Source organism: Triturus cristatus, chromosome 6 (assembly GCF_964204655.1).
Source record: "Triturus cristatus chromosome 6, aTriCri1.1, whole genome shotgun sequence".
Lineage (NCBI taxonomy): Eukaryota > Metazoa > Chordata > Amphibia > Caudata > Salamandridae > Triturus > Triturus cristatus.
In genome coordinates, this window is record NC_140589.1 from 1,906,058,488 (window position 1) to 1,906,083,356 (window position 24,869).

General features: G+C 42.8%; 2 pseudogenes across 2 annotated transcripts in view; both read right to left on the minus strand.

Annotated features, from left to right (window-relative positions):
* Window positions 1-627: 627 nt before the first annotated feature.
* Window positions 628-3,639, minus strand: LOC146822400 (uncharacterized; annotated as a pseudogene). Its single transcript, XR_014962873.1, has one exon. The product of XR_014962873.1 is annotated as an uncharacterized LOC146822400 (transcript).
* Window positions 3,640-3,964: 325 nt separating this feature from the next.
* The window catches only part of LOC146822401 (uncharacterized), a 55,353-nt pseudogene continuing 34,448 nt past the window's right edge, over window positions 3,965-24,869 (minus strand). Inside the window, exons 2-3 of the transcript XR_014963290.1 lie at window positions 4,438-6,414; window positions 3,965-4,177 (exon numbers count right to left, since the gene is read on the minus strand). The product of XR_014963290.1 is annotated as an uncharacterized LOC146822401 (transcript). The remainder of the gene's footprint in view (window positions 4,178-4,437; window positions 6,415-24,869) is intronic.

Below are 24,869 nucleotides of genomic sequence, written 5' to 3' on the forward strand. Positions count from 1 at the left end.
CTAAGCTCCTCTGTCAGATCAGAAGCATTTCTGACATCAAACCCCTGTGCCACCTGTGTTCTAGTAACAGTAGCCCAAACAGCTCTCCCAACAATCCCCTACCCACATTGCATGAGTAACCTTACCAGAGATTTACAGTTGAGTCTCTGGGTCTCTAAACAGGCATCAATCAGGCATCAATCACATTGATGTACATGTGATGCTCCGCAGTGTTAGATATAACAGTAGTGTTAGAAGCCTGTCCTTCTTGCATATAGATGAGCGATGTAACTTGTCTTGAGACTGTGGGTGGTTATTTGAGGATTAGTAGCTGGTTAAATGTGTAAGGGGGAGACCTTTTCTAACTCACACACTGACTGCCTCCCTCTTTTTTAATCTGTAAAGCACAAGAGCAAGTCTTGCTCATTGTGGAATTAACAACAATTTGCCTTTCATGAACAAGTGAAGAGAAGCTTCCAGATTTTTTATAGTCTCTATCCAATTGTCAATGTCTTCAAGATGGTGAAACAATGACCTATCAATTGCCCCCTTTTGTCCATTCAAGGAGTGAGGATTCATCTTCGTATTCTTTCCGCTGTGGCTCTTCGGTCACCAGATGGGCACATACAGATCAGTAATATGTTTTTTTATTATTGTTACTAGCTGGGAGCCCAGCCGAAGACCAGGTCGGATGGGAGTGTGGTACAATGTTGTTGCATTTGTCATGACAGTTTATCATTATTTATTTATTTGCAGAGTTTTTTAAAGCACGAACATAAACCCATCAGGGTATCAAGAGTACTGTACATATAGCAGTCAGGCCATACATACAAGAACATACAATGCAAGAGGGAACATGCAGGGAACAATGTGAATACAAACACAGGTTGTTTTTTTTCAATTGCATGGGCATAGTCTGAATGGACATTAGAGCGCTTTAGCAATGATATGAGAAAGTTTGCAGTGTTCAAACATCTAGGATTGCATTCGATACTTTCAGCAGATGTTCATTTTATACAGATGAGCATGTTTAGCAAATACACCATACAAAAGTAGAAAGAAATCAATTGTTGCCTACATGTGGTATAAGAGATTGTAATCACTGCTGTAAGTAGAGGCCTCTTATTCAGATTGTCCAGCAAACGTCTGTACAAATGGTGACAGCTCCAGTCCCACACGAAGCCATAAACCTGATTCACACATACTTTGGGGGCTTCAAACATCTATGGCCAGTGGTATCTGTCTTCCAACCGACCCCAAAACTCCACTTGTCATCTCCAGGGCAGGATTGTTATTGTTAGAAAGGAAATGTCAACAATAAACAGCAACATAACATCCTAGATGACAAACTGAATTTCATTATCAGAAATGTCCCTAAAAGTGTGGATACAAGCCCTAGAAAGCCTTGCAGAACAAATATCACTTAATGAGAGAATAGGCAGAGTCAGGTCTTATCACAAGTTGGCCAAAATTGTCCTTATACTACAGTAGGCTGAGAACAAGGAAATAAATCTAGCTGTTGTTTTCTGTAATATTTGCATTTTGTTGAAGTTTGATGCTCTCTGGAGTTTGCATATTTTAATCTCTGTGGGATATGGTTAAGGTGGGACCTTTTCTTGACTAATCCTTTGGCACCTACGATGACAGTCACTATTTCTGTTCCTTTGTTCCACATTTTGTTCAGGTATTTCGTCGCCCTATATCTGTGTGAGGTGTGGATTTTTTGACGTAGCAACTGATGACTGATTCAAATGACAGACTTCAATATCAGTATATCTTAAACCTGGGTAACCATTTTGATACCTTATCAGAGAGCGTTTTCGTAGGAAATGCGCTTTCACGTTTATATTATTCAAATGGCTTCTCCCTGGTGTATAATTTCTGATCAAGCATCAGCTGTTCCTTTGTAATTAATGTCTTGTCACACTGAAGACAGATATAGTTTCTCTCTGGAATACATGTTGACACATCAGGCCCCTCCTGTGAGAAAACACTTGCAAGAAAAAGTTGTTTCTGACAATGTGGACTATCTGAGCAGCACCTGGCCACACATATAGCTTCAGTTACTTCCCAGTGTGGATTTTCAGATGTTGCAATAATAGTCCTTTCATAATGATTGCTTTATCACATTTAGTATCGCTCCTGTGCAGATGACAGGTGTCCCACTAGTAATGACTTTCTGATGTTGAATTAGCTTTGCCTTTCTAGAGGATGCCTTGCCACATTGAGTGCAGTGATACGCATTCTCCACCATCATGACTTTCTCCTTTGTGTTGACTTACTGTTATTGTATCAACTGTGCCTGGCCAATAAATTAATAGTCACATTCAGTACATTTATATGGTCTCTCCCTAGGGTGGGCTTTTGACGTTTTGTTTGGTCTTTCTTTTTTAACAAATGTCTGCACATATTTGTTGTGATATGTGTTCTTTGTGTCATGACTTCCTTCACTTTGTGGACTTTGATATTACATTAGCTGTGCCTTTCTAATAACTGCTTTGTTGAATTCAGTGCAGTCATATCATTTCTATCCCATGTGATCTTTCTGATGTCATGCTAGGTTGCTTTTTTTAACAAATGCATTGTCACAGTAAGTGCACTGATGTGGTTTCTCCCCTGTGTGGACTTTCTTATGGCTTGTGCTGTGCCCATGTAATAAATGCCTTGTCACTTTCTGTACATTTACGCGGTTACTTCCAAGAATACTTTGTCACATTATGTACATTCATAGAAAGGTTCCTCAGTGGGGACTTTTTGATGTTGTTTTAAGTCTCCATTTCTTATGAATATATTGTCACTTTCAATACATTTATATAGTAAACATTCTGATGTCATTGATTTTGGTTTTATAATAAATCTTGTCACATTCTGTACATTAATATGGTTAGTGTGGATTTGTTGATGTTGCGTTAAGTTATTCTTCCTGCTGACTTTATTGCATTTTTATCATACATAGGATTTCTCTCCATGTGAATTTTCTCATGTTCCTTTGGCTCTTCATTTGTTACAAATGCTTTGTCACAATCTGTATATTGATATGGTCTCTCCCCAGTGTGGATTTTCTGATGTTGTTTTAGATCTCCATTTGTTTTAAATGCTTTGGCACATTCTGTACATTGATATGGTTTCTCTCCCGTGTGAACTTTCTGGTGGTCAATTAAATTTTGCTTTCTTAAAAATCCCATGTTGCATTCAGTGCATTCATATGGCTTCTCTCCAGTGTGGAGTTTTGTGATGTATTTTTAAACTTTGCTTTGCAATAAAGGCCTTTTCACACTCTGTACATTCATACGGTTTCTCCCCAGTGTGGATTTTCTGATGTTGTTTTAGGTGTTCATTTGTTATAAATGCCTTGTCGCATTCTGTGCATTCATACGGTTTCACCCCAGTGTGGATTTGTTGATGTTGCTTAGGCTTTCCATTTATTATAAATGCTTTGTCACATTCTGTACATTGATATGGTTTCACACCAGTGTGGATTTTCTGATGTCGCTTTAACTTTTTATTTGCGTAAAATGCTTTGCCACATTCTGTACATTTATATGGTTTTTCTCCTGTGTGAACTTGCTGATGTATTTTTACATATTGCTTTGCAATAAATGCTTTACCACATTCTGTAAATTTATGTTTTTTCACCTGCGTGAACTTGATGATACCTTTTTAAATATTGCTTTGCAATAAATGCCTCGTCACATTCTGAACATTGATATGGTTTCTCCCCAGTGTGGATTTTCTGATGCTGCTTCAGCTTTCCATTTGTTATAAATGCTTTGTCACATCCAGTGCATTGATATGGTTTCTCCCCAGTGTGGATTTTCTGATGTCGTTTTAGGTCTCCATTGGTTATAAATGCTTTGTCACATTCAGTACATCTATGCGGTTTCTCCCCAGTGTGAATTTTCTCGTGTTGCTTTAGCTCTCCATTTGTTATAAATGCCTTGTCACATTCTGTACATTCATATGGTTTCTCCCCAGTGTGGATTTTCTGATGTTGCTTTAAATTTCCATTTCTTGTAAATGCTTTGTCGCATTGTGTACATTTATGTGGTTTTTCTCCTGTGTGAACCTGCTGATGAATTTTTAAACTTTGTTTTGCAATAAATGCCTTGTCACACTCTGTACATTCATACGGTTTCTCCCCAGTGTGGACTTTCTGATGTTTCATTAGGTTTCCACTGGTAATAAATGCCTTGTCACACTCTGTACATTGATATGGTCTCCCCCCAGCGTGGATTTTCAGATGTTGTCTTAGATCTCCATTTGTTTTAATTGCTTTGCCACATTCTGCATATTGATATGGTTTCTCTCCCCTGGGAACTTTCTGATGGGCAATTAAATGTTGCTTTCTAAAAAATCCCATGATACATTTAGTGCATTCATATGGCTTCTCTCCAGTGTGGAGGTTCTGATGTATTTGTAAACTTTGCTTTGCAATAAAGGCCTTGTCACACTCTGTACATTCATACGGTTTCTCCCCAGTGTGGACCTTCTGATGCCGCATTAGGTTTCCACTGGTAATAAATGCCTTGTCACATTCTGTACATTGATATGGCTTCTCCCCAGTGTGGGTTTTCTGATGTCGTTTTAGGTCTTCATTTGTTATAAATGCCTTGTCACATTCTGTACATTGATATGGTTTCACACCAGTGTGGATTTTCTGATGTCGCTTTAACTTTTTATTTGCATAAAATGCTTTGTCACATTCTGTACATTTATATGGTTTTTCTCCTGTGTGAACGTGTTGATGCCTTTTTAAATAATGCATTGCAACAAATGCCTTGTCACATTCTGTACATTGATATGGTTTCTCCCCAGTGTGGCTCTTCTGATGCTGCTTCAGCTCTCCATTTGTTATAAATGCTTTGTCACATTCAGTGCAGTGATATGGTTTCTCCCCAGTGTGGATTTTCTGATGTCGTTTTAGCTCTCCATTGGTTATAAATGCTTTGTCACATTCAGTACATCTATGCGGTTTCTCCCCAGTGTGAATTTTCTCATGTTTCTTTAGCTCTCCATTTGTTATAAATGCCTTGTCACATTCTGTACATTCATACGGTTTCTCCCCACTGTGGATTTTCTGATGTTGCTTTAAATTTCCATTTGTTGTAAATGCTTTGTCGCATTGTGTACATTTATGTGGTTTTTCTCCTGTGTGAACCTGTTGATGAATTTTTAAACTTTGCTTTTCAATAAATGCCTTGACACACTCTGTACATTCATAAGGTTTTTCCCCAGTGTGAACTTTCTGATGTTTCATTAGGTTTCCACTGGTAATAAATGCCTTGTCACACTCTGTACATTCATACGGTTTCTCCCCAGTGTGGACTTTCCGATGTTTCATTAGGTTTCCACTGGTAATAAATGCCTTGTCACACTCTGTACATTGATAAGGTCTCTCCCCAGTGTGGATTTTCTGATGTTTTTTTAGATCTCCATTTGTTTTAAATGCTTTGTCACATTCTGTACATTGATATGGTTTCTCTCCACTGTGAACTTTCTGATGGGCAATTAAATTTTTCTTTCTAAAAAAGCCCATGATACATTCAGTGCATTCGTATGGCTTCTCTCCAGTGTGGAGGTTCTGATGTATTTTTAAACTTTGCTTTGCAATAAAGGCCTTGTCAGCCTCTGTACATACATACGGTTTCTCCCCAGTGTGGACTTTCTGATTTTTCATTAGGTTTCCACTGGTCATAAATGCCTTGTCACATTCTGTACATTGATACAGTTTCTCCCCAGTGTGGATTTTCTGATGTTGCTTTAGGGTCTCCTTACTTCGGGACACTTTATTACATTCTGTACATTCATTTGGTTTCTCTCTAGTGTAGACTATCTGATGTTGCTTTAAGTTTCCATTTGTTATAAACGCTTTGTTGCATTGTGTACATTCATAAGGTTGCTCACCAGTGTGGATTTGTAGATGTTGCTCTACATTCTTCTTCCTTCCGAACACTTTATTACATTCTGTACATTTATATGGTTTCTCATCTACGTGGACACTCTGATGCTGCATTAGGTCTTTCATTTCCGAGAACACTTTTCCACAGTCAGTCCCTCAATATGCCTTTTCTCCTGTATGAAGTTGCAGATTTTGCACTTGCTCTTTCTCTGCTGAATAAATGTTTTGTGACATTCATATGGTTTCTCTCCTGTGTGTTCTTTCTGACACCAGGTTATCTCTTCCTTCATAATGTGCACCTCATAAGGCTTGCTTCGGTATGTCAGTGCGTTATATCTTCTATGTATACCATCTGATTCCTAAGAGCCAAGTACAGACCTCAGTGGGAAGTTTTGGTTTTCTATTGTAAAAAAGATTTTAGCGAGGCATTAGCCTTCAAGGAAAGAGATTTCGAGGTATAGTGGTTCTACATCACTTCCTACACGAGTGATGTTTAATGACTTTATAGTTTTTGTTTATCACTGCATTTATTTCACCTGTTAGATTAAGAAAAAGAAACACTAAATAAGCTGAAATGCAGAGTCCATCACAGAAATCTATTGGCATTTAATTGTCCCTATTGATAAGTAAGGTGAAGAAATTCTAGATTCTCACTTTCAATGTAAAAATGCAATCAGCAGAGTAAGGGTATACAACCCTTCCGTGGTCCCCTTCTATCGAGGAGTGTGGACTCAAGGAGTAACCAAGACACCAGCGAAGGTTGCTTTTTAAGTGAATGGTACCCTCTCCCCTATGACAAACTACAGTGTTAAATTCATAGCGACAATATGCCTCCCTAGTCCAGGGAATGCTCCTATTATCACGCGACCTAACAAATAATACAAGATGGAGCCTTTTCCAGTGATTGGACCATGCAACACAGAGCATCACAATAACGGAGGAAAACATGCGCAACTGCTGCAAGGGAGTCCTTTATACTATCAGAGAGCCTGGGCTAGGACCCGGACAGGAAATCTGAGCATCCTCCACATTGTGTAACTCCAGAGATCCGAGGCTCTGACCAGAGCTACACAAGGAACAAGAGGTTTACAACCATTTTAAATACACATTGGCAAAGTGAATACGTCTCACCTTTTAGGTGTATAGGCTTTCCCAATGCGGAACAACATTAGAAAAAGAAAAACAAAGAGGCTATGATGTGGATACTTTTGCATCATTCAGTAGGTAGGAAAAAAGGTCTCCACATATGCGCACAACTACAGATTGACACATGCACTGTTTTCCGTGTTCAGTGTGGTGTTAGCCAAGACCTTTTATTTTACAAAAATTACATGTGTAATATACTTACTTAAAGGGGCTTTCAGCTCTCTATCCAATGGTCTGTTATTGTGCCATTCACATTTTGCTTCTGCCCACTACAGAATACAGCATGGGGCAGTGGGTCTGCCTACTTCAGTCACTGGCTAACTTTACTTTGAGTGACAGCATTTTACTCTTTCACAAGGAGGTAGTTTCCTTCAGTGTCAGTGTTTATGTTTCTACTTAATTACATTAGCTTTGCCTGTTTGTTTGGTTCGAGCTTCATGTTATAGCAGGACGCTTTCTACCAGCTTGTCACAGCACAGGACACATTTCAGCTTTATCAGTTCCTGTCCCCTGCTAATGATGTTGTAAATTCGTTTTCGAGCTGCCTTTGTTTATCAGAGACCTGCTATATCAGAGTATACCAGACGGTGTCCATTTGAACCTATTCTTTATAAAGTAATTCACTTTTTAGAATGCACGCAATGAAATGCAATTATACCTGCACTCCTGTCTGTATTTTAATTGAGGACTACAGCTCTGCTTGTAAGCTAATTTAGTCTCTATGTCCTGCTTGTAGGTCTTTCTAGTTTGCTTTCAGTGTTGGTTTGTTGTGCTTATATAGATATTTAATTATTATATTACTAATTGAATCTGCGCTGCGCCATCTATCTTTGCAATCCTATCTATCTCTCTCTGTCTGTGTGTGTGTCGATCTACCCGTCTCACTGTCTGTCTATATATGTGTTTACCTGTCTATCTATCATCCTGTCTATTTATCTAGTATCTCTCTATCTACTCATCTGTCCTTCTATCTATGAGACTTCTATCTTTGCAACTCTATCAATCTTTATGACTTCTATGTCTCTTTGCAAAGGAATTTATCTTTGCAAATCTATCATTCTATCTATCAGTCTATCTATCTTTTCAGGTGTATCTGTCACTATGTGCAAGGTTATCTCTATCAATCTGTCTATCCAACCCTGACTGCCTGTCTTTACGAGCTGCTCTGTTTTGCAAGCCTCTCTAGTTATCTATCTTTTCAAACAACTCTATCTATTTGTAACAAAGATGTACAAAAAAGCATTAGCAAAGGCAAGAGGCTGGCAGCGAACACCAGATCAATTGTATTGTTTAGGTTGGGTGTTAGTTTGACCTTTCTATTTTATCAAATTTATGTATTACACACTGGTATTTATAGTGGCTTTCAGTCAGACTTCATCTATAAGTGTCTTTCGTCATTCACATTTTATTATTTTTTGGTTTCCTTTTAGAGGGACGAGGGTCCGGCAGCTTCCTCAATAATAATGTTTTACAAAAACCATGACAGAACAAATCAAGCATTGACAAAGTCAAAAGGCTGGTGACCAATGCCAGATCTGTTAGCTTGGATTGCAGCATTTATAGTGCCATCCACTAGAGTGACAACGAAACGTGGCTTCAGGCCTGGACTGCGGCATTTATAGTGCCATCCACTAGAGTGACAACGAAACATGGCTTCAGGCCTGGACTGCGACATTTATAGTGTCATCCACTAGAGTGGCAATGAAATGTGGCTTCATGCCCGGACTGCAGCATTTATTATGACATCCACTAGAGTGGCAACGAAATGTGGCTTCAGCACTGGACTTCAGCCTTTATAGCGCCATCCATTAGAGTGGCAACGAAAAGTGGCTTCATGCCTGGACTGCAGCATTTATAGTGCCATCTACTATAGTGGCAATGAAACATTGCTTCAGGCCAGGACTGCAGCATTTATAATACCATTCACTAGAGTGACAATGAAACGTGGGTTCAGGCCTCCCTGTGTAGCCTGGTTGGGAGAGACGATTAAAAGGAAAAAGAAAAAACACATATGGAGCCCCACGACCTGGAACAGAAATCCCAGGGGGTTTGGAGGTGGGGGAAGGGGGTCTTTAGTTTTTTAAATAACTATGTCCGGAGTTTGTATTTAAAAAACAAACAATATTATATGCTTGGTGGATGGACAACTTATTGTATAGTGAAGTGAACCGCTGTGATGATGGTTCCTTCCAAAATATAGAGCTGGTCAGCTGTCATCTCTAAATAGGATGAACTACTGTCTGTCTGTCAGGGTGGCGTACATTAAGTCCTTTGCCACTGTGACGGAAGGTAGCTCTTCCTCCATGGTCTATCAATGAACTTTTAATTTTTAACATGTATTAAGATCTTTAAACGAAACACAAATCATAACTTCACTTTAAACTTTTCTTTTTCAGTACATTTCTGGGGATCTTTACAAATATTTCTGAGGTTTATGGACTCTAGTCAAGCATTTGCAAACTCTTGCAGGGTCCTTGTCACTTGTCCAGCCTTCCATGGGGTTCGCAAAACTGCAGGAGGTCAAAAAAAGGACAATGAGCTCCTGACTTTTCTCCTTTGCTACCTCCTCACACTTTGAGGCCTACACCCGCCATTTTGTGTCACTCCTGCCCCAGATTCTCAAAATGGTGGTTACTTCTTCGGGCCCTGGCCTTCGGACCTGTGCTCTGTTTTTAACTGCCTAGTATTTCCTTCACACCCCTTAATCCTCGACTTCAGAGGCTGCTTGAGCGCCATCTTGAGGACGTTTCCAGTGCTGTAGTCTTTTTGATAAAAAAAGGTCTAAGATACCCTGTATCTCAACCTGACCCCCCTACATTAGGTGTGTTATTCGTATTTATTTATTTGTATTTTTCTGTTAATGCTATTCATATGCTGTACTGTTTTGGTGAATGCCCTACTTTTTAATGCTTTATTTTAATGTAAATGCTTTGGTGAATACCCTACTGTTTAATGCTTTATTTTAATGTAAATTCACTACTTTTTAATGCTTTATTTTAATGTAATCAGTTTCTTTTTCTGCCACACATTGCCTTAGAGTTCTTGACAGGTACTCGTACTTTATATTCCCCCCGTAATCTCCACCCGACATATGCTACTGACCTGCCTTGAATTATTTTCAGTATTTATACGGTATTATGTTTTAAAGATTTATTGACTCTTTAGGATAATCTATCTCCCCGTCTCCCAAGACGCTGACTCTCCTTCTCTCTAATTTACCCACCCCACTCTGCTTGCTTCCATACTTCCTTACTCTTCCCTCTGCACCCCTCTCCCATAGTGTCAGACCATGTCCCACCCAAACTTCCCCCTTACTCCCTCTGATCCTGCGCTCTCTAAACATGGCCCCAACTAATGGAATATCTTATACCCGCCCAATCTCTCTACAAATGCTAAAAAAAACTTCAAACATATACTACTGATTCGTCAGCCTGAAACTTTAATAGTTTACGCCTACCACAGCTTGACCTCTCCAATTAAAACAAACCTTATTTCTTCTCCAAACACCCTTCTAAATGGAAAAGCATGTTCCTTCTACAACTTATGGTTTTAAATTGTCAACCACTCCATCCCCCTCATTCCGTGGTGAAATTCACATTTCCATATTTAAATCCGGTAATATTCTCATCCAGGTGTCCGAATTCCACCTCAATATTTGTGAGAATCACTTCAGCTACTTATCCTACCAACTCTTCAAACCTTCTTTTACCCCCACATCACCCACACTACCGGACACTCCTCATCTAGACATCCTGATTCAAACCCTGCCCCCCCTAACCCACCGTGACCATTAACACCCCCCCTCCTACCCTGTCCACCTTCCCAGAACCTATACTCAACTCTCCTTCTATTGTCTCACCACCTAAGATGTCGTCGCTCGCACGCCCCGCTGTATCCTACACCCCGCCCTCCCTTTTCTCTGCCGTACAACCCCCCCCGACCCGTCGTCAAGCCCTAAATCTCCCAAAATCACCCCAGACCTTTCCTCAAGCCCCAAATCCCCCACCATCATCTTGGCCACCTGCACACCTCTCACTGATACTCCGACTGCTGGACTGCTTAATTCGCCCGCTAACACCTCCCTCATTCACTTATATACTACTGGACCACCTGCAGTTAGATCAACACCCACAGCTAACACTAAACCTTCCCCTTCACACGACTCTTCTGATCTCCCAGCCAATCTTATTACAAAGTCTCTTTTCAACATTGAATCTAAACTCGCAGCCATGACTATCGAATTAACTCATATCAGAGAGGCTTTCAACTCCATCAAAACCCTGACCCCCCCACCCTCACTGTAACCCCCTGTTCTCTCTCCCATAACTATTCCCAACATACCGCATGGTTGGCCAAACCTCTTCTCAGTCGAACACATAGACCACTTCGTGCGGTTAGCTATCTCTCCACGCACGACCTAATCAGCCTCTGTAACTCCTACCTTCTTAAACCTCTTAACACTAACCAACCCCTCCCTTATTCCAACATCCCAGTTATTTTGGGCATAAATACAATCACTGCTGCACCCAGTTCCCCCAGACCCCTGTCATAACTCACCACCATACACTCCCTTCAACTCGCCAATGACATCCCAACTCTCCTTTCCTGCATGCTTGTCAACTGCAGATCTGCAGTTAGACATGCAATTGAATTATCAGAAACGATCCTCAGCGAGGCTATTGACATAGCCTTTCTCACTGAAACTTGGCTTAATGATCACTCAACAGCCATTCTGGACATACTCACCCCCCGGCTACTCCATCATTAGACAAGACAGACCAGACAGAATAGGAGGTGGACTTGCAATAATTCATAAGTCTGATTTTCAACTCTCCCTTTTACAGAACAGGGATCATCAAACCTTTAAATACCTTGGAGTTGAACTCACGGTCAAGGGCTCCGCCCGATTAGATTTCATAACATCTACCACCCTCCGGGTGAACCTCTCCTTTTCGCTGACGAATTATCCAACCTTCTCACTCACTCCTCCCTTTCAGACACAAACAAACTCTTTTTAGGAGATTTCAACATCCACTGGAATAAAGAAACTGATCCCACGGTCATGCGCCTCATCCACCTTCTTGAGTCGAATGACCTCAAGCAATTATGCCACAAGCATACCCACATCAAAGTGGCCACACTCGATGCGATCATCTCCAACACTGAGTTGGCCTCCCTCAGTGTTGGATCGCGCACTCCTGAGGCGGAAGCCGGGAGGTTTTTTAAAACTTGCTCTTTTCACTGTTGTGTCACTGAATTCTGTGTTTTTACTCTCACTACGCGCCAGCAAGCGCCAGGGCACTCACCTTCGTTTGGAACTACAGCGAGCAGCGGACCTAGCGCTCACTCGCTGTCTGAAACATTTCCCTGACAGAAAACGCCAAGCCGGCGAGAACTCAGGCCACGCCCCCTGAAGGCCACGCCCCCCTGACGCGATACTTAAAGCGCTGCACAAGCGACTTTAACCCAACGATCGCGCACTCCTGAGGCGGAAGCCGGGAGGTTTTTTAAAACTTGCTCTTTTCACTGTTGTGTCACTGAATTCTGTGTTTTTACTCTCACTACGCGCCAGCAAGCGCCAGGGCACTCACCTTCATTTGGAACTACAGCGAGCAGCGGACCTAGCGCTCACTCGCTGTCTGAAACATTTCCCTGACAGAAAACGCCAAGCCGGCGAGAACTCAGGCCACGCCCCCTGAAGGCCACGCCCCCTTGCCCCCTACATCATGTGCTGTCACCGGAGGCGCAGCGGACGAGCGCAGCGGGAGCGCCGTTTGCGCGCCAAAGGTGCGCCTAAGGCAAGCCCGTCTGCGCCCGTCCGCGCCAGACCGAGCCTAGAGCCCACACCCCTGGCCGGTTCCGAACCGCCTCGAATCAAATACTCACAAGAAACTCTGCACCAACTCAGAGAACCGTTAAACACTAGATGTAACGGACCTATTACCCCGGAACAGGAGCCTCTTAGATGCCCAAACTGCGCCTACAGGGCTTCGCCCTTACCCCATCCTGAACCTGCGTGCCTGGAGATGGCCCTGCTGAATTGCAGGTCACTCCCTAAACACCACACTAAAATTAACCTGCTATTAACTGAGTCGGACTTAGACGTTCTGTTTTTAACAGAAACTTGGCTGTCCGAGAGCTCCGACCCGGACATTATCCAAGCACTACCTCCTGGGTACCTCATTAAAACCCTCAACAGACCGACGGGCACGGGAGGGGGCATCGCGATTATCTATCGCGACAACCTCGCATGTCAATTCAAAGACAGCCCCATTCTCGATAGCGAAAATGTCCTTTTTTCCTTACACCTTCCACCTTCTACCACACTAACTGGGGTGTTAATCTACCGTCCGCCAGGACAGGTAGGGTGTTTCATAAACTCACTCATGGATGCCATCTCCTCCCTGGCTTGCGGGACGCCAAACTTCACAATCCTCGGGGACTTAAATCTCCACTTCGATGATCAAGGCAATAAACTTGCCACAGACTTAAAAACTGATTTAAATTCCCTAAATCTACAACTACTCAGCAATGATCCCACCCACATGAAAGGACACCTATTAGATCCCATCTTCTCTAACCTCTCCAAACTCTCTGCTCAAACTCCTCTCCCTCTCCCCTGGTCTGACCACTTCTTGGTTCCTTTCAAATTCCAACTTCCAGGGAAGATCTCGGATACTCCTCGCCCCCGGGCCCCGTCACGCCCATGGAAAAAACTAGACACTATCCTATGGGAACGCCTTCTGTCCTCCACTCTACCCACAGTTGACCCCGACCCCTCCAAAGCCGAAATTCAATTACATAAATGGATTAGTGACTCTCTCGACACAGTCCTGCCACTCAAAGTCCTCCCTCCCAATAGGAAATCCTCCAAACTACCGTGGTTCACTGAGGAACTACGTGAATTAAGACGGAAAGGCAAAAGGCTCGAACGCCAATGGAGAAAGCATTGGAACACAGAAGACAGAAGTGGATATAAAGCCCACATTAGGCTCTACAAAAATGCATTAAAAACGGCACAGGCCTCCTACTTTGAGGATCAAATAGCAGCCGCGTCCAACTCCGCAAAAGAGACCTATCGGATAGTTAAACTTCTTTCCAAAATTCAGGAATCCCCACCACCACCTGACCTGGATGGCGCAAAATGCAACCAGATGGCCGAATTTTTTTCGAAAAAAATCGAAAAAATCCTGAACTCCCTCCCGGTGGCGCCAATTGCACTAAGAGGCCCTTACCACCCGGCCTCCCAAGACACCCCGAAGTTGCTCTCCTTCCCCCAAATCACCACCGAAACGTTTCTCAACGTCCTGCACAAAGTCAAAAGCGGCGCCCCATCAGATCCAGCCCCGATCAGTAAACTGAAGCAAGTTGCTTCTACTATAGCCCCTCCTCTCACCAACCTGATCAACGCCTCTTTCAAAAATGGTACAGTCCCAGCAAATTGGAAAAAAGCCACTGTGAAGGCTCTCATAAAAAAACCGCATCTTGACCCCACAGACCCATCAAACTTTAGACCGATCTCACTGCTACCGGCGATTAGCAAAATCGCCGAGAGAGTAGCAAATCAACACCTTTCTGAGTTCCTAGAGACCAATCACCTCCTCCGCCAAACCCAGACAGGTTTCAGACCAGGACAAGGGACGGATACCGCACTGTTAGCCGTGGTCGAGGAAGCTAGGGGCATACTGGACGTAGGAGGATCAGTGGCAGTGATCCTCCTCGACCTGAGTGCCGCCTTCGACACGGTGGACCACGCAACCCTTGTTCACTGTCTTGGACTGATAGGAGTGGCGGATTCCGCTTTAGCTTGGATCTCATCCTTCCTTGAGGACAGGTCTTTTCAAGTGACAGATGGACACTCCATCTCCAAGGCTCAGGCACTCAAGTGTGGGGTGCCTCAGGGATCCTCCCTGAGCCCCACACTTTTTAACGTGTACATGGCACCCCTCGAGGATGTTGTTAAACCTTTTGGGATTAAATCAATAATGTACGCCGATGACACTCAGCTTGTTGTTTCCCTCAACCAATAAGACAACGCCCTCTCCAATCTATTCAGCTGTCTGGAAAAAGTGCACCAATGGATGTGCGAGTCCCGGTTAAAACTGAATGGGGAAAAATCAGAAATACTCCTTCTGGGAAACCCAAATAAAATCCCCACACCCCTTCCCTGGCCACCTTGCATGGGATCTCCACCATCCCCAAAATCCGAAGTAAAAAGCCTAGGGATATGGCTGGACCAGGATCTCAGTTTTAAAACACAAGCGAGGAAAACTGCGGGAATGTGCTTCGGCCTTATGAAGATGGCACGAAAGATCCTCCATCTACTCCCCCTTCAATCCAGGAAGCTCTTGATGCAGGGACTGGTGAACTCCAGATTGGACTATGGGAATGTCCTATATCTTGGGGCCCCAGTCTCTGTAGTCCACAGACTTCAATGTGCACAAAATGCGGCGGCAAGAATACTCACAGGAACCGCAGCGAGGAACTCGGCTAAGCCAGCCCTTAGAAGTCTGCACTGGCTGCCAGTTAAGGAACGGGTCAACTTCAAGACCCTGTGCATTGCCCATAGAATACTGCACAATGAAGGCCCTCCCATCCTCAGGCCTCTTGTGTCCCATCATCAATCAATCAGACAACTTAGATCTAACTCCCTCTCCCTTGCAAAAGTCCCCAGAATTAATAAGGCCAGAACAGGCGGTCGCCTGTTTTCGTACAATGCCCCCAGACTGTGGAATGCCCTCCCACTCTCCCTGAGGCAAGAACAAAACCACCTCAGATTTAGGAAAAGACTGAAGACCCTTCTCTTCCCCTGAGCACTCCCCCCCATGACTTCCCACCCTCCAGGACTGTGATTACTAGCGCCGGGATGCCCAAGGGTAGCTGTGCGCTCTATAAAACCCAAAATCAAATCAAATCAATCAAATCTCATCAATATCATCCCGATTGACTGGTCTGATCATCACCTGATTCTGATTAAGATAGCTACCCGAGCCCTTACGCCCACTACAATAAATTCCAAATCTACTAAATGGATCAGAAACCTTAAACAAATCCCACCAGGTGTACTTGAGGATAAACTACAAGCTCAACTTCATCTCACCCCGCACTCTCAAAATGCTACCGAGCTCACTAACCATTTCAATAAGACTGTAAGTGAGGTCCTAGACCAAGTTGCCCCCCTTAAACTTAAACCACAAAGAAAAATCCAATCAAAATCATGGTTCAATCCTGAACTGAATAACGAAAGACGTCAGCTTCGACTGGCAGAAAGAACTTGGAGACAACACCCTTCTCCCTCTCACCTCTCCCTCCTCAGAACTGCTAGATCCACCTATAGGAAACACATTTTTAACGAAAAGGCAGCCTTTTTCCGTGCTCAACTTGATAGGGCCAAAAACAGGCCTAGAGAACTTTTTAACATTGTTAGAAAACAAACATCTTCGGCCCCCCTAGAGATGAAGGCGTCAATCTCAAGATGTGAGGAAATTGCCAGCTTCTTCTCAGAAAAAATTGCTAAAATTTATTGTAGGAAGGTGGAATCTGACTAATGGTTGCCCCCAACTTTTTGCCTGGTATTTGAGTGGTTTTTGACTAGTCTGGCTGGGATCCTGCTATCCAGGACCCCAGCCTATCTGCTTTCTCCTTAAAACTGATGTGAGTACCCTAGGTACAAACCAATTGGATGCTGAGGATGCCCTGACAGTCCCTTGTAGATGGTACCCTAGGTACCCAGGGCATGGGTCTCTCAGTATGCCTACCAGGGCTGCAGCACTTATTGTGCCACACTGGGACAGCCATACAAACTGACACCACCAGACCACTACTGTAGTCTGGGTAAGGTGGTGCTAGCACCCCTTACAGGGATATAGGTACCCTATATCCCACCCCATTTCAACACATATACTCTCATAGGTCCCCCCTATAGCAGGCCTTGCTAATCCTACAAGGCAGGGTGCTGAGGTATGTGTGAGGGGGGACCCCTACCTGAGTAGGGCCTCTCTGCAACCTTCGTAAAATCATTGCTGGTTTGTTTGTAGCGTAGCCATACCATATACTCTTAACCGCATTATAAGTCTATCGCGATAGCGTGATAACTTGAGAATGGCTACACAGAACCATATTGTGTTTGATGTCAAACATGTAGGAATCCTACCCCCAGTCCAGCCATGGGCATGAGGGCACGATTTCCCCCTGCTAGAGGGGCGATATGGGAAAAGCGGCAGAATTTAGACACCAATTTAAAAGTGCAAACGTAGTACAAAATGGCTACTACCCGCCAGCCACACGACTCTGGCTGGCTTTTGCTGGGGAAAATCCCAGCCTCGCCAGCTGGACAATAGGGCTCCTGTGGCAGGGAGGTGCTAGCATCTCCCCAGACAGGATATGTGGATTGGAACTGGTTGGGTGTACCATATGTTGCCTTTCAGAGTTGCACGTAGGCAGCTACAGCGCCTACATTCTGCATACACCGCCTGGAACCGGTTCAGGGGCATCCTGCCCATCGCCCAGGTGGGAATCACACCAAGGGGAGAGGGTGTAGCCACCCTTTGCCACCTCACCACTCATTGGTGGACACTACTCTGGACACTCCCCTAATCTTGGGGATAAAGGTGAATAACGTGGCCCCAGAGCCTCAGATTAATCTTGGACTTCACAGACTTGACCTTCGACGAGCTGCTGCCCAGCTGACTGAAGAAATCTCCCTGGGCAGGCACCTGAAACACCTGAAACACTGCAAGTGACCGGGTTGGAACTTCGCTGCTCCTACGGACTTCGTCGACTTCCAGCAACCTCGAGGTGGGTTTCCTAAGCATCCCAGAGGCCAGTGAGCGTGCACAGCAAGTCTGAGCACCGTGGACCGCGTGGGTGCCGAGATTCCCGATACCCCAGAACACCGGCCACCTCTTGCTTAGCACACGACCCTGACGAGTGGGGAAGTTGTGCTTTGACCCATTTTCGAGCCAACCACCAAGCAGCAATTGTGCCAAAGATCAGCGCCCTAGCCCCCTCCGGTGGCCCGTGGGCTCCCTTTAACGCACTCCATTTTGCTGCCTTCCGCGGTCCCTTGTCTCTCGACTTGTGGGCCCGAGCGGAGGACAACCTCGACTTCCAAGAGTTCCCCTGGTTGCTCCAGGCCTGCTCTACAGTCTCTCCAAAGGAGACCTCTCACAGACCTCGTGGGTCTGCACCAGTAGCTGATTTGTTCATCTTGCGTGGGTTGCGGTTGTGTAGTATCTATGGTTTTAATGCTATGACATATCCAAGGTTCTGTCATTGCCTTGGGGATAGAACGTGCATGTTTGAAGTGTACAACGTTATTCCTGTCATTCCCTGGAAGCTGTTTAGATGAGCAGAAATAAATACGTCCTCCCTGACTTCAATCTGCGTGTTGGTCACTTCAATCGGCGACGCTATGAGGATTTGACTGCTCATCTTTGTACCCATGCGTGCAAAATCTCTCTATATCAAACCACTATTTACATTTTTTTTTGTGGACTGAGTAATCGAATCTAATCAAGCGATATTTCGAAGTCATTCGGATAATTTTTTTTATTTGCTCACTGCCGATGGGACACTCGGTCTCGGCTATTTCCCCGATTTTCAAAAGGCTGTGAATGGTGCTGGCCTCTCTGCGGAAAAGAATACTCGCTTAGCAGGGTCAGGCGGCACTGGTATCGTGTATCAGCGGTCTCTGGACCTTCATCCTACCTGCGCTGTTGAAATTGGTCTCTGTATTACAGCTTCGACGACTGCAAAGTTGGTGAAGTGTTTCGTGAGGAGAACAGGATCGGAGCGAGCCGTTGGTCTTCACTCGTCCATGCTGGAAGATCATATGATGACGTGGGATGCGTGTTCTGAATGACGCTGTCACGTCCGCTACGTTAATTGAGAATCCTTTGAGATTGCACATCACAGTGTGAGGTAAAAACGTCCTGAATTGCTTCAAGTGCCAACGTTATTCGAGTGAAGCGAAGAATAATCTGTTAATGGTGTTCATCATATGACCTAGCTACATATTTCCATTACGAAGAGGACTGCTTGATTTTATTCACGATCGAGGTACTTTGGTATTACTCAGCAAGTCGTTTTTCATTTAAATCAACACATCGGAGCAACGGATATTCACATTTTAAGAACTATATTATAAACCTTTGAGCGCCAATGTAATGTGAAAGTTTCATGTGTAATACTGAGTAAATGGTTATTTAAAATATTATTATTTATTTTGCAGGGTTAAGCTTACTAACTAAGTCAATAGTAGAGTAAATCTAACTGTGAGGGAGAGATTTAAAATATATATATATAAATTTATACATAAGAGGACATCAGTACTTGTGAAAGGAAGAATATTTGTGTCTACATTGAACTGCATAGTGTGTTTTAAGTGTATTGTTAAATTATGCAGAATGCACAAGCACCTGCTCCTTTCCTACAGCTTCCAGGGGACCCACCAGTAGAGTGGAAAGTGTGGTACAGAGCATTCACTAAATATTTAGGAGCCATTAGTGGCCTTAGATTTAGCGCTGAACGTAAGAGGTTCATTCTAGAACACAATCTTGGCTTTGAGGGTCAGGCAGTGTTAGAACATTTACGTTTACCTGTAATAGCAGAGGGGGATGAACCATTGAATGATTACGATCAAGCAATATCAATGTTAGAAAAACAATTTGATGTTGAGAAGAGTTTGGTGTTAGCAAGGCACAAGTTTTTTACAAGGGAACAACAGGCTTCTGAAAGCATTGTGTCGTACTCTGCTTCATTACGTATATTGGCTTCTGAATGTGAGTTTGAAAATGTCACCTCTCAGCTCATCAGGGACCAAATTGTGGTACGATGTAGAGACAAAAAAGTTCAACAAAAGTTATTAACGTTGAAAAATCCTTTTTTGGAAGAAACAGTCTCTATAGTCAAGAGCATAGAGTTATCTCAAATGTCATCAAATGAGCTTAGATCAGATAAAGCAACGATTGGTGTTGTCAATGAAGGGAAAAATGTGGAGGAAAAGAATAGTGGGTCTGAGAAAAACACTAATGAGTTTAAAGGAAAACCGCCTGCAAATAGACAAGAGAAAAAACAATTCTATGCTCAAAAGAAGAATGTGTCTCCCAAATGTGGTTTTTCTTCGCATTTCCCTAATTCACGTATTTGCCCCGCTAGGAATGTTTCTTGTAGAAATTGTGGCAAACAAGGTAATTTCTCTAAAGTGTGTACTGCTAGAAGAAATATTAATGTTGTGTGGGAGGAGAATGAAAAAGTGGAAAGTGACACAGAAGTTGTGAGTTCCATGAGTGATTTAATGCTAGTAGTCAAAGATGATTCTGAGGAGTGTGCAGATCCCATTGTTGATATTATAGTTGATGGAAAGAATGTGAAATTGCTGGCTGATTCAGGAGCACCTATGACGATGGTTACTGAAGAGTTGTTTTTGATCTGTGTGGGGCAATAAGCACCTTGAACCTCCTGATAGAAGTCCTGTATCATATGAAGGAAGGAAGATTCAACTAAAGTTTTTTTTTTTAAAGTACATTAGTTTTTAAAGAGAGATCGATAACTGGGAAGATCTGTGTGGCCATAAAAGGACTAAACATTTTAGGGTGGTATCACCAAGGTTTATTTGGGATGACCCTTAGACCTGGCACAAAGGAACCTGTGTCTATTGTTAGTGATTTTACAGGTAATGAGGATTTCTCCAATTGGGGAAGGAAATTTCCCAACGTTTTTTGTGACACACTAGGTTTAATTAATGGTTTTAAACATCTCATCAAAGTAAAAGAGGGTGCTGTCCCAGTTAAACATAAATTGCGAAATGTTCCTTCGAGTGTTAGGGACGATTTGACGAAAGAGTTGGAAAAATGTGTGAATCATGTGTCATTGAACCCATTGAGTCTTCTCTTTGGTTAAGTCCATTGGTGGTCACCAGGAAAAAAAATGGGAATCTTAGAGTCTGCATTGATTTGCGCTGTCTTAATAAAAATATTTGGGTAGACTCACACCCACTACCCCGTATTGATTATATTGTAGCTAAGTTCCAAGGTTTCAAATGGTTTTCGAAGATAGATTTGTCTTCGGCTTATCATCAAGTCGAACTGGATGCATCATCTAAGCATTTGACTGCGTTTGTGTCTCCATCTGGCACTTTCCAGTTCAAAAGGATGCCGTTTGGGTTAGCGTCGGCGGCTTCCGTGTTCCAGCGTATAATGGAAAAAGCCTTGATGGGAGTTAAAAACACGGTTGTCTTCCAAGATGACATCCTGGTGGCAGGAGTTTGCAGATCCTCACATGACAAAAGATTGCAAGAAGTCTTAAATAGATTACAAGAAAAGGGCATAGTGGGAAATTTGAGCAAATGCGGTTTTTTGTGTGGAGTCCATCGATTATCTTGGACATTGCATATATGGAAAGGGAATCCTGCCTAGATTAGGTTTGATAGAGTCTATTGTTAAGGTCCCTTCTCCTAAAACCAAAGAGCAAGTTTCTTCCTTTCTAGGAATGTGTGAATTTTATTCAAAATTAATTTCCAATTTTTCAGCTAGAACTGCTCACTTACGTGAACTCTTGAAGAGAGGAACAGTTTTTGTGTGGGATCAAAAATGTCAAACTGATTTTGATAATATTAAGACTGAACTTGGCTCATGCAAAATTTTGACTCCTTTTGATCCTTCTTTAGAATCTATTGTATCGGTAGATGCAAGTCTGGATGGTCTTGGTGGCATGTTGACTCAAATGGAAGGTAATGTTGAACAGACGGTTGGGTTTATCTCTCGATCTTTACGTCCCACTGAGAAAAATTATTCTGTCATCAAGAGAGAACTTTTGGCTTGTTGTTGGGCAATTGAGAGGTTTAAAAGTTTTCTTTGGGTTAGATCTTTCAAGTTATTGACGGATCACAAACCTCTTATTCCCATTCTCAACGGTGTGGTAGTAAAAAACCACACTCCCAGGATCACTAGATTGAGTTCAAAACTTCTTCAATATAATTTTGTTGTTGAACATATTCCTGGAGGGAGGAACATAAGACCTGATAAACTCACTATACTGCCTTTACCGGAGGTAAGGAGTGAGTTTAATGGAGATGAGGACGAGGAATGTTTAATTGCATGTATTGATGTGTGCAAAGAAGGATGTTTTAAGGAGGAGGAGTGGTTTGATGCAATGCATTCTGATTTAGTTCTCAAAGAAGTGAAGAAATGTATCATTAATGGTTGGCCAAAGGAAAAACATCTAAATAGTGATCTGCACCCTTTTTCAAAAGTGGCTGATGAATTGTCTCTAGAAGGTGGTGAGATGATTTTACGTGGTGATAGATTTGTCCCTCCTGTATGCTTGAGAGATCGTATAATTATGGCCGGACATGAGGGTCATCTTGGGCAAACATGCACAAAACGTAGAATTCGGTCAATGTATTGGTGGCCTTCGATGGATCGACATATAGAGGATATGGTGGAGAGGTGTTTTACTTGTTCTGCCAGTGACAAAATAATCAAGACTGTTATTCCTATCAAAGTGAAAGTTGACCTACCGTCTGGGCCTTGGATGAAATTAGCACTGGATTTCATTGGGCCGTTTAATGTTTTGTCCAATAAATACAAGTTCGCCTTGGTCATTGCAGATTACTACAGCATATGGTGGGAGATTTGTTTCATGTCTGATCCTAATACCAAAGAAGTTGTCAAGTTTTTGGAAAGCCTTTTTGCTAGAGAAGGTTTTCCAAAGGAGTTAGTGTCAGACAATGGGATACAGTTTGTCTCCAAAGAGATGTCCAGTTTTTTAAATCAAGCTGGTATTATTCATCGATGAGTGGCTCTTTATCACCCACAAGGGAATGGTTTTATTGAGCGCATGAATCGCATTTTGGTGGATTGTGTGCAATGGGCGATTGCTGGAAATATTGATATCAAAAGAGCTGTTCAGAGTATGCTATGGGCTCATCGTACCACGCTGGGTACTGAGTTAGGGAAAATTCCGTTTGAACTGTTGAGAGGGAGAGTTGCTACGTTCAATATGTGTCCGGCTTGGATGAGACAGTGGGGATTATCGTCCACGTCATTTTCATCATTATCTCAAGAAAGAATTGAGAGAGATATGCATTCTCTTGCACATAATAAAACTAATGTGGAAGAAAATAATTTAAACCAACCAGGACAAAGTGTTTACAAAGAAGGGTGGTCCCACAAAATCAAGGAGGGAGATTGGGTTAAAATAAGGATTCCTCATAATGTACATAAAGGTCTCTCAAAGTTTAGTCAACCTATGTGTGTTGATTCAGTTTCATGTTATGCTGTGAGAGTAAAAGGGAAGAATTGGTGGAATGTTTCCAGGATTTATAGAATTCCTGATAAAGTTGTACATCAGATGGATTTGAAACTCAATGTTGATCATTCCACTAATAAACCAACATTTGATAAGAGGGAGATAGACTTGAGTGGGAATGCTATAACCAGTAATGGTTCACCTCAAAATATGTCTACTCCTATAGTGAGGAAGAGTAGCCGTAGGAGATTTGTTCCCAAACGTATGAACTTATGAAAGGTGTTAGTCGTTATAAGCAAAAGTAAGATTCGTTATCAGTATTTATCTGTTCCCAAACGTATGGACTTATGAAATGTGTTAGTCGTTATAAGCAAAAGTAAGATTCGTTATCAGTATTTATCTGTTCTATTCTGGTTATTCATTTTCTTTATTTTGGTTTGCTTATTGATGTATTTATGTTATTTTCATGATTTGTTTCTTTTATTGTTTTATTCAATTCTAATGTTTCTGTGAGAAAGGGAGATATTGTAGTATCTATGGTTTCAATGCTATGACATATCCAAGGTTCTGTCATTGCCTTGGGGATGGAACGTGCATGTTTGAAGTGTACAACGTTATTCCTGTCATTCCCTGGAAGCTGTTTAGATGAGCAGAAATAAATACGTCCTCCCTGACTTCAATCTGCGTGTTGGTCACTTCAGGTTCCCAAGGCTTAGTGGATCCAATCCGGACACTAACACCGCAGCGACCCTCATCCGATGTGGGACAGTCGCCCTCCCGAAGCTGGCCTTCCTTGAAGCCTCCCGGAGCCCGTGGCTGCAGATCCAAGCTACACCTCTTTCCACTTGAAGCACCCGACATTGAAGGGCTCTTTCCTTTGAGCTCCCTGGTCACTGTGCCGTGACCCAGACTCTGTCCCCTCTGCTTTCAGGTTCTTCTCTACAAGATCTACAACTTCAATCTTCACTGCATCATCGACGCTTGTGGTTAGCAGCAGTTTTGAACATTTTCCCATTGAAAATCAGCCCGCGACCCGACATCGAAAACGACCTATGCACCCGGCTTCCCTGGGGCAGGTAACAGTGGTACCTCGGTACTCTCGTGGTAGTGGGCTCCTCAAAGGCTTAACTCTAAGCCCTTAACTTTGAACTCCTGCTAGAAGTGTCTTTAATCTGTTTAAATCAAACTGCGACATTCTCCATTGGCTATAATAGAGATCCCGATAGCAGCTATTTCCACTGCACGCGCCTCCCGTGGGTCCCCTTCCTCATAACCTGGGGTGGATTCTTAAGGGGCCAGCGATCCTAAATGCCCTAGGCATTGTCTGTAGAATTGTCGTGGTTCTTATACCACTTTTTTAATATATGGTTTGGTCCCCCCCGGGGCCCTATGATTCCAGTGCTATTTATTGTATCTATCAATGCTTGTTTGAATTGTAACTTTGCCTCAGCCTCATAAAGAGACTTGTGGGATTCTGTTTAGAATAAATACATATATTTTTTATATATACCTGTGTGGGCTACTCTTTCATTTGGTCATTCAAGAGGTTATCTATGGTAAAACAATAAGCTTAACACTCCTTCAAGACTTAGCC